Below are 9,620 nucleotides of genomic sequence, written 5' to 3'. Positions count from 1 at the left end.
CATACACAAAAAATAACTCAAGCAATCTAGCTAGTATAAGTTTAACATATATGTATGTCAGAGTTAACATTTATGGAGTGCTTACTATGCAGCAGACATTGTATTAAGCACTTTATACACATTACATCTTATATATGGGAGATGTGGACAAGCCTAGAAAATCTAAACATCATGTAATAGGCCTGTTCATTTTGGTATGAAATGAAATAAATGAAAGGATATGGGTAGAGATGTAAACACAGACTCCAGCATTCAAGGATTTGACATAACTAGCTGTGACTATTCATGGGCAACCCTTAAAGTAAAGGGGTTAAGTTGTAATTTTCTCAGATTTGGATTGACTTATGGTGGGCAATGACTCTCCTTCAGCTTTGGGTAGAGAATTGTTCACTGCTACTGTCTACATCTCAGTACACCTTGATTGTTCTATGTGTTTCATTGAGTTTGTCATTTTTTTTTTGAGACGGAGTTTCACTCTTGTCGCCCAGGCTGTAGTGCAGTGGCACGATCTCGGCTCACTGCAAGCTCCACCTCCCGGGTTCAAGTGATTCTCCTGCCTCAGCCTCCCCAGTAGCTAGGATTACAGGCGCCCGCCACCATGCCTGGCTAATTTTTTGTATGTTTAATAGAGGCGGAGTTTCGCCATGTTGGGCAGGCTGATCTCAAACTCCTGACCTCAGGTGATCCGCCTGCCTCGGCCTCCCAAAGTGCAGGGATTACAGGTGTGAGCCACGGCGCCCAGCCAAGTCATCATTCGTTTGAAGTTACGTGTTTCTGAATTCTAGGGGTACAGTATAAACTATTGTTTAACCAACAGTTTGAAGATCTGCAAATGTCTTCAGAAGTATAAATGTTCACAAACGGAAAGTGTCTCCTGACTTTAGAGAAATGCAGAAGTACCCCATTGGGTATGAATAAGTTCTCCAGAGTCTCTCTTTAGTTCTAGGGTAGGATAGAGGTGGAGCCAGAAGGGTCTGTGTCTGCAGTTGTGTCAGTGTTACCCTTCTTCAGCCTCCTGCACAGTGAGTGACCTCCAAGGATTATTCAGGGTTTGGGAATAGAGAATTGTAAAATGTATTTTAGATGGTCCAACCTTTTCTCAAAATCCTCTTCAAAGGAAAACTAGCCTCTTCCTCACCATTCCCTGCTGTACTGAGGAAGAGGACCTGATGTTCCTTGAAGGAGAGTGGCCATTTCTATACCACAAGAGCCTACTCTGCCCTATGACTGGATGCCTGGCCAACCCCCGACATTAAGGCAGCAAGCAACCCCAGTACTGCACAAAGTTCTGCAGCAACAGAAGTGATGATTAAATAGGGCAGTGGATTCTCTTGGGAATGTGAACTGGGAAATTCCAAAAAACAATCAGTCAGTATCATGAGGAGTATCAGGAAGAACACAGAAGAGCAGCCGAGGCATGCTCGCAGTGAACAGCACGGAGATGAAGGGCCACCTCAGTGTTAGATCCTTCCAGGGGCCATGTAACATTTCACTCACCGGGAGGCCACTGCTGCCAGATGCTCCTGTGATGTACCTCTCTCTCATTGCCACAGGTATGCTGCAACAAGCCCCCAGTGACTAAGGTAGCCTGAAGGAGTGTCAGTTCCTGGAAAACAAAAAATCACTGTACTGTCAGAGGTAGTCACTTAGTCAGTGCTACTCAAAGTGTGGTCCAAGGACCAGTGGAATCCATCACTGTTCCAGTGTGCAGAAATGAAGCATAGAAATAGAATAAGCATTTGGAAACCTTTAAATAGGAATTTGACCTTGCCCCAGCATCCAATTTTATGTCTGTTAAATCTAACAATAAAAAGTTGAGCTTGCATTGCGTAAGTCTATGGGAGTTTTTTTCACTTCATTTTCCTAATAATTTATTTTTATTGTGTTTTATGAAAGCATCGGTCAGTATGTGAAGGACTGAAAACTGTCAAGTATTTAAAAACTGGTGCTTCACAACAGACAGTTTGAGGAGCACTGATCTAGTCCCCTGTTTACAAACGTGATTTCTTGACCCATTCGTGGGTAGTAATCCGTTAAGGCGTCACGAAATTAATTTGTGTGGATACCAGCATTAACAAAAGAATAGAATAAAAAGTATCAGGGTACATTGCATGAATTCAGGGTTACTTTTTTGTGAAATTTTTATATTAGAAAGTATATGCAAATGCATATACACATACACACTTCTATATTTTTGCATGTATATAAAACAGAAAAAGGAACCTGGGATGCCCATGTTTTGTTGTAAATGATACTTCTGCTTTTCCAATAGTTGTAAGGAAAATGTCTGCACATCTTTGGAAAGCTATGTGTTGTCCATCGCACACCCTTCTGCTATCTTTTATCTGATTTGGATTCTATGGGAGCTATTTCACAACTTTGTAAACTGTAACTAGCTGATAGCATTGCAAAATAATTGTTGTCTGTAAACATTCAAGTTTTGTCCCTCTGGTAGAGGTTCAATTGACTCCCACTCCCTCTGTGGAAAAAGTCAGTTTTGCCCTTTTTTTGTGCATTCATTTCAATATTCTTGATCTATACATGTTCTTTGTATTCTCTTTTGAGCCAGTTAGTCATAATATCTGCCTAGTTCTTTCATTGATTGAGTTATACAAAATCTCTAACATATGTTCATGTTCAATCTGTATGAGTCATGATTCTATCTTTTTTTTTTTTTTTGAAAATTACCTTTTAACGTAGGTCACAGTAGAGTTTTCATGCATCAGGTGGCAGTGTTTGTTCAAACTTAGGTCAACTGATCAAATGGGATACCTCGACAGGAAGGCAAGCCTGGATCCCTAGCAAGGCAGAAGGACTTCCTGGTTTAACTTTGTGCTATTGCCTAGAGGAATCAAAAGGAAGGGGAAAATTTTATTGTGAAAGATCATATGCCAGCAATGATTTTAATTGCTGCTCTGTAAGATCCCTCCCACGTTTTGTTCCCATGATGTTTGAAATACACACCTCTTTTACTACAGCTCAGAAAAATCTGAAGATACAAATGAATGTGGACTACGCAAATTAGAAGTACAAGGTCTCAGATATAGCAAGAAAGAACACCAGCCTGAGAATCAAAAATTTAGGTTCTAGGCCCAACTTGATCCCTAATTAGCTGTATGATTTGATTTTAAGCATGTTGACTTAGCTTCTCTGGGCCTCATATTCTTTATCTGTACATTGATTTACCTTAAGCTGGTAGCTTTCAATTTCTTTTCAGGCACAACAACTTTTCTTTTTTTCAAAAGAAAGCTTGCACACAGTTTTAATGTGCGAAACAAGATAATAACTCTGGTTTAGTAGGGTGTCTGCTTGGTTTCAACTCCTCCACTATGGTGGCCTCTAATCATAGGGGCCCCTCAGAATTCTGAGGATTCCATGACGCACAGTCTGAGAAGCATGGAATCCAAGAGCACTAACACTCTTCCTAATGCTGCGATGTTGCAGTCAATTACTTTGTCTCTGGCTTAAGAGCATTCAAAATCTTTTCCAAGTTGTTCCACCCTTTCCTTCCTTGCCCCATCCCCACCCTGTTGACTATCTCCAATTTTAGCTCTGACCTTTAAAGTCCTTGTTCTAGCTTCAGTTCCTTCAACTGCTGGGATCCACCCCACAGCTTTGGTCCAAAACTAAACGTATGGGATGTATTCCACTGTATTCTAATGATCTGTTTAATTATCTGCTTCCCCCACCAGACTGAATTCCCTGAGAGTGGGAGTCTTGTCTTCTCACCTTTGTCTCCCAGGTCCAGTGCCAAGACTCGTCCTCTTCTCTATTCTCAGTACACACTGTCTGAGTTCTCTCCTCTACCCTACCTATGTATGTTCTACTCAGATCTCTCTCCTCAATTTTAGCCTCTCATGTACAACTACTTTCCAGACAATTCCACTTTGGGTAGCTCATAGGCTCTTCAAAAGCAGCACATCCAGTTCTATAGCTTCCATTCAGAATCTTCACCTTCTCCTAAAGTCCTATCTCAAGGAAAGATGCTGCAATCTACCTGCTGCCCAAGCCAGAAATCCTTGACACCTTACTTTCTTTCATTTCCACTTCCATATCCAACCCTTTAATTCCACCTCCTACTATTTTTGAATCCAGCTACACTTTTTTTAGAGATGGAGTCTTGCTATGTTGTCCACACTAGATTTAAGTGATCCCCCTGTCTCAGCCTCCTGAGGAGCTGGAGCTACACGTGTGTGCCACAGCACCAATGATCTATGTCTTTCCATTTCCACGACTGTTGCCCAGGTTAAGATCACATGGATAATAACAGATCATTTTGATGGTGCTTCCAAGGTGCCAACTTGGAACATTAGATCCTTCAATGTGCATATCTGCTCTGGTTATTACTGTAGCCCCATTTTATCATTAAGGAAACTGAAGTTTAAAGAGAATAAATAATTTACCTAAGCTGGTAAGTGTTGGAGCTGAGAATTTAGTCCCTTTCTCTCCAATGCCAATACTCCAGCCCTTAACTGTAATATTACAACTGAAATATTAACTAATGTTGTATCCCTACTATCAGCTTTGCCTTCTAAGTCTTTTCTTCCCATTCTACAGCCCAGGGATTTTTAAGAAATAGTGATCTTACTGTGTCCGGAATTTACTCCTTCTGGCGGGTTCTGTTACAGTTCTTAAAGATAGTGTGTCCGGAGTTTGTTCCTTCAGACGTTCAGATGTGTCCGGAGTTTCTTCCTTCCAGTGGGTACGTGGTCTCACTGACTCGAGGAATGAAGCCACATACCCTCGCAGTGAGTGTTATAGCTCTTAGAGGGGCGAATCCGGAGTTGTTTGTTCCTCCCAGTGGGTTCGTGGTCTCGCTGACTTCAGGAATGAAGCCACAGAGCCTGGCGGTGAGTGTTAGCGTTCGTAGACCTCATTCGGACGCGAAGAGTGAGCAAGATTTACTATGGAGAGCGAAAAAACAAGGCTTCCACCCGGAAACGACCCCCAGCAGGTTGCCGCTGCTGGCTGGCTGGGTGCGGGGGGGTTGGGGGGGGCGCAGCTTTTATTCCCTTATTTGTCCCCGCCCACATCCTGCTGATTGGTCCATTTTACAGAGAGCTGATTGGTTCATTTTACAGAGTGCTGATTGGTCCATTTTTACAGAGTGCATTTACAATCTTTTAGCTAGATGCAGAGCACTGTTTGGTGTGTTTACAATCCTCTAGCTAGACAGAAAAGTTCTCCAAGTCCCCCACTCCACCCAGAAATGTCCAGCTGGCTTCACCTCTCATTATCATGTATCGTTCACTTAAAATTCTTCATTATTTTTCCTTTGCCCAGGGATACAATAGAAATGTGTTAATATCTCACTACGCCCTTCATAATCTGTGTCTGGTGTCTTTTCTTGCTACTCTCACCCTTGGCTTCAGTCATACTGAACCATTTATGATATGGGGGGCATATATTACAGTATTTTCCTTTCATCCTCAATATCTTATTTTTCCTCTGCTTGAGAAATTCTTTATTTCCCCAATAAATATAGCCAATTTATTGGCTTTACCCAGCCAGCTCCTAGTTATACTTCAGTTCTCAGCTCAGAAATGTTCAACTCTAAGAAACACTCTGTGCCTATTGCTGTTCCCAGAGCACCGTGTATCTTCTGAAGCTACCATTGTGACTCTACATTATAAATGCTTATGTATTTGTCCGTATCCTCCCCCAGTACAAGCTCCCAGAGGGAGACTACTTTTGATTTATTCAACATTGCCTGTTGTCTTAACTTGGGTTCCTTAGAAGCAGACCCTGAGATGAGAATTCTTACTCAAGTGATTTACTGAGGGTGAAATTCATATGAGTGAGGGAAACTGGATAGGGCTGGAGAGATCAATCAAGCTGTGGGTCTAGCCTCAGCCTGATTCCAGGGGGCGCTTTGGAGCTTGAATGACATCACAGAGTCAGCCCACTTGAGACAAGGGGACTGCGCTTTTATTCCCATCCCTAACAACCGGACATTGGCTGCAAGCTGCCCCTAGAGTGTGTGTGTGTGTATGTGTGTGTGGTGAGGGGATGAAGGTAGCATAACCTCCCAGGCATCCAGGCATCGCTGTGGGGAGTGCTTCCCTGCTGCAGGGCTCCAGAGAAGGGTGCAAGTGTGAGTCCTTAGTAGCTGGGGGATGGGTGCTCCGCCAGACAGCGGGGATCTACTACATACCCCAGCCGCTAGAAAATGTCCTACCACATCACACTCAATACATGCCAAAGAAAGAAATGATAGAACTTTTTCAACCACCTATTTCTCATTTATTCCCGGCTGAATGATTTTTCTAGTAGATTCGATTCTCTAATATTCCCAATCTTGATTTTTTTTTTAAAGTCTCTCAATTTTCTTCCACCTTTCCTAAACACTAATCACTTTATAAGATTTCCAAACTTGGGTAACTCTAGTTTCTCAGCTCATGTGCTTCATTAAGTTCTAGACAAACATGAGCACGGCCATTAATATTTCTACAACTTAATTAGTTGAGGTCTGACTGGTTACTGGTCAGAATGTACACATCTTCTCAAATTGAGTGGGACTTATGGGGAGAAGGTTTCTGTCAATTATGGGAAAATTTGATTTTTAAAAAATTAATTTTTTGTTTGTTTTGTTTTGTTTTGAAACGGAGTCTCACTCTGTCCCCAAGGCTGGAGTGGAGTGGCGTGATCTCAGCTCACTGCAAGCTCCGCCTCCCGGGTTCACGCCATTCCCCTGCCTCAGCCTCCCCACTAGCTGGGACTACAGGCGCCCACCACCACGACAGTCTAATTTTTTGCATTTTTAGTAGAGACAGGGTTTCACTGTGTTAGCCAGGATGGTCTCGATCTCCTGACCTTGTGATCCACCCACCTTGGCCTCCCAAAGTGCTGGGATTACAGGCGTGAGCCACCGTGCCCAGCCTGGAAAATTTGATTTTTAAACCATTTGTCTAGAACAATTTACTCCAAAATATCTACCTATATACCTTGGGGGTCTACCCAGAGAGATCTGTGAATTCTCTGTAATCCATGAATACATATTCCAGGCTGTGTGCCCTTACCTCTGGCATTCAGCTACCACCTGCTCAGATGGATGGACACCAGCAGCCTCCTCCCTGATGGCGAAGTTGGACCACATGGAGGGAAGACGACTTCTTCCCACAAGAAGGTTCCCTTCTGCTCAAGTGGACTGGAGACCTGAGCTTATTCCTCAAGGAAATTTTCTCTCTGGAAGAAGTCTAACCCAATCAGACTCAGACAAAAGGTAAGAGTCTTAAAGATAGAGATCGGGTCCTGTTCTTCTTTACGTAAAAACTAATAATATCTCACACTCAACTGTTTAAAAGTGCTTTCACATATTGTATCTCATCTGATCCTCAATAAAATCCCACCTATGAGAAAACTGAGACATCTAGCAGTCAAGTGACTCACCTAAGATCACACCTAAGACCAACAAACGGCAGAGCTGTGATTCAAACCCAGGATCTCTGATGCCAAATATGAAGGTCTTTTCAGAGTACCCTGCTGTGTAACACAAGGCCTGGCTTACTCTATGCCCCTCATTAGCTTTTCGTTGAGTTGAATTACCTATGGCTTCTGTTATTCGTGTCCAGTGCACCCCTTCTTTAGATAACAAAAAGTAGATGATGGACTAGTCTGTGTCAGCTAAAGCATTGTGCCAATGAGGTCCAGGTCATTGGTTCAACTCCCAAAAGACCAGTTACCTTTGCCTCAAGATGGCAGTAAGCTTAGTTCTGCTGATACAGGCCACTGCCCTAATCACTCATTTTGCCTATGAGTCAACATCAGAGAATGGCAAAAGGATTTGGATAGAGCAGAGCAAGTTCATTACTAATTCTAGAGGGACATGGGGAAGAAAATCTTATTGCTTTTATTTTTACCCAGGAAAAGGGATAGTGCATCACTGGACTTAGCCGTAGAAGGCTCTGGGTTGATACATGTGGAGTTGAATTCAGTGACTTGAGCGGATCTGACCCAGAAAGGCTTCATGAGGAGGGGGTGTGCCAGGCTGAAGTGAGAAAAAGGGCTGGGAAGAAATGACCAGCTGGAAAGGCCAGTCCAGCACCGCCAAAGTCTTCAAACAGAAGGCTGCAGGGGACATTTTCTGCTAGAGATAACTTGAAGACTTTGAGGAGTAGGAAAGTGTCATGGTTCTGGAGGCTAAATTTAAAATCCAGAGCCCCAAATAAAACCTTCACTCAGGTTCTCTTCTTCCATTCCTATAACTTAGCCTATGGTGCTGACAAGGAAGCAAATACTTAAAAACTGCAGAGCTCTTATTATCAATAATTGTTATACCATTCAATGCAATAAACACTGACAAGCCTGTTTTGCATCCACTGCTGTACAACATGCTGGGGTTGGGGTTCATGAAATCTCTGACCATAAGTTATCATCCAAGGAGTAAAATGATTGTAGTACATTATACAGATCAAGCAAAAATAAGTTCTACTTAGTGACTGCTCTGAGAGTTTAAAGGGAAAAGTTGACTATGGTCAGATTCCTTTGGAAGAACTTCTCAGGAGGGGACTGAGTTAGTCTTTGAAGAACTGGCAGGATCTGAATCTGAAGGTGGAGGGAGGTAGAAAGAGGATTCATCCCCTGAATCCAGTGCCCCACATACCTCCTTTGGGCCCACCTTACTGTTTCAGCCATTGCTATAGCAACCAGCTATGAGCAAGTGAAACCTGGCAGAGCCTTGTCTTTGGTTGCAGAGAGCAGTGCTCACCTTCTGTTCCTGGTTTCTGTGCCACATCTGCCTGCAGGAACCTGCTCGCCATTCTGATACACATGCAAACCTGAGAGTATGGGGAAGTTAACAACCAAAGGACAATACTTGATCAGTGGGAGCAGACACTGGTAGATTAATACTTCCCTCTTCCACCTTGCAGGCTGCCAAGTCTGAGATGCATTCTACAGGGGCTTCATAGCCTTCTAAGTAGGACTGAGCTCTGGTTGCCCACAACGATGATCCGATAAAGTCATCATGGATTGGCTTCTCCTTCTTCCTTCTTTCAGCCTTCACAGACCTCAAAGGTCCCAATCCTACTTCTTAGCATAACTCCCCCAATTCAACCACCTGTATGAGCCATTTTTTGGGAGGGAACATGAACTAAAGTTAAAAATGGGCATGTTGCTTTTTCCCTATATCCCTGAAAAGTAACTTCCAGAGAAAGGAGAAAGCTGAACAACGTGGCACAGGGAAAAGGTGCAGATTCTCTTTACTACACCTCCCAAACCCCTAACTGGCTCCCACCTTTTGATCAATCCTTGGGGACTTCACTTAGAGCCACCAGGGGTCTTTAAAGAGCTCCCTGAAGCCTGAGTGATGGGAAGCCTCACACCCATGTGGTAGGGGACATTTCACTGAGAGTGACACAGCCAAGCCCTCCTCTCCTTCCCCAATTCCTTCAGACATCTCTGAAAGCTGAAAGGGGTTCTTGCGTTCCCAGGCCAAGGACTGCAGGGAAGGAGGTAGCTGACCCTCAGCCTCCCTGAAACATCCTTTGTGGGACTCCCATCCCTACCACCTCTTTAAGTTCTCAGACCTCAGCACTGGGCTGGGATCTTCCCAGGACCACCAGCCCACCCAGCCCCAGAGTATATCCACCAGAAGCCATGCTCAGAAGCTGGCCTGATCT

At 43.6% G+C, this 9,620-nt stretch overlaps 1 long non-coding RNA gene across 1 annotated transcript; it reads right to left on the bottom strand.

Moving 5' to 3' along the window:
* Window positions 1-1,063: 1,063 nt before the first annotated feature.
* On the bottom strand, window positions 1,064-4,956 carry LOC117075536. The gene is made up of 3 exons (XR_004434038.1): window positions 4,589-4,956; window positions 2,689-2,842; window positions 1,064-1,606 (listed from the first exon to the last, which is right to left on the bottom strand). It is a non-coding gene; the product is annotated as an uncharacterized LOC117075536 (long non-coding RNA).
* Between the last annotated feature and the right edge of the window lie 4,664 nt (window positions 4,957-9,620).

This window comes from Trachypithecus francoisi, unplaced genomic scaffold, assembly GCF_009764315.1.
Source record: "Trachypithecus francoisi isolate TF-2019V2 unplaced genomic scaffold, Tfra_2.0 Lachesis_group5, whole genome shotgun sequence".
Taxonomy (NCBI): Eukaryota; Metazoa; Chordata; class Mammalia; order Primates; family Cercopithecidae; genus Trachypithecus; species Trachypithecus francoisi.
The sequence above is the reverse complement of the archived record's forward strand: the minus strand, read 5'-3'. Positions and strand labels throughout refer to the sequence as shown.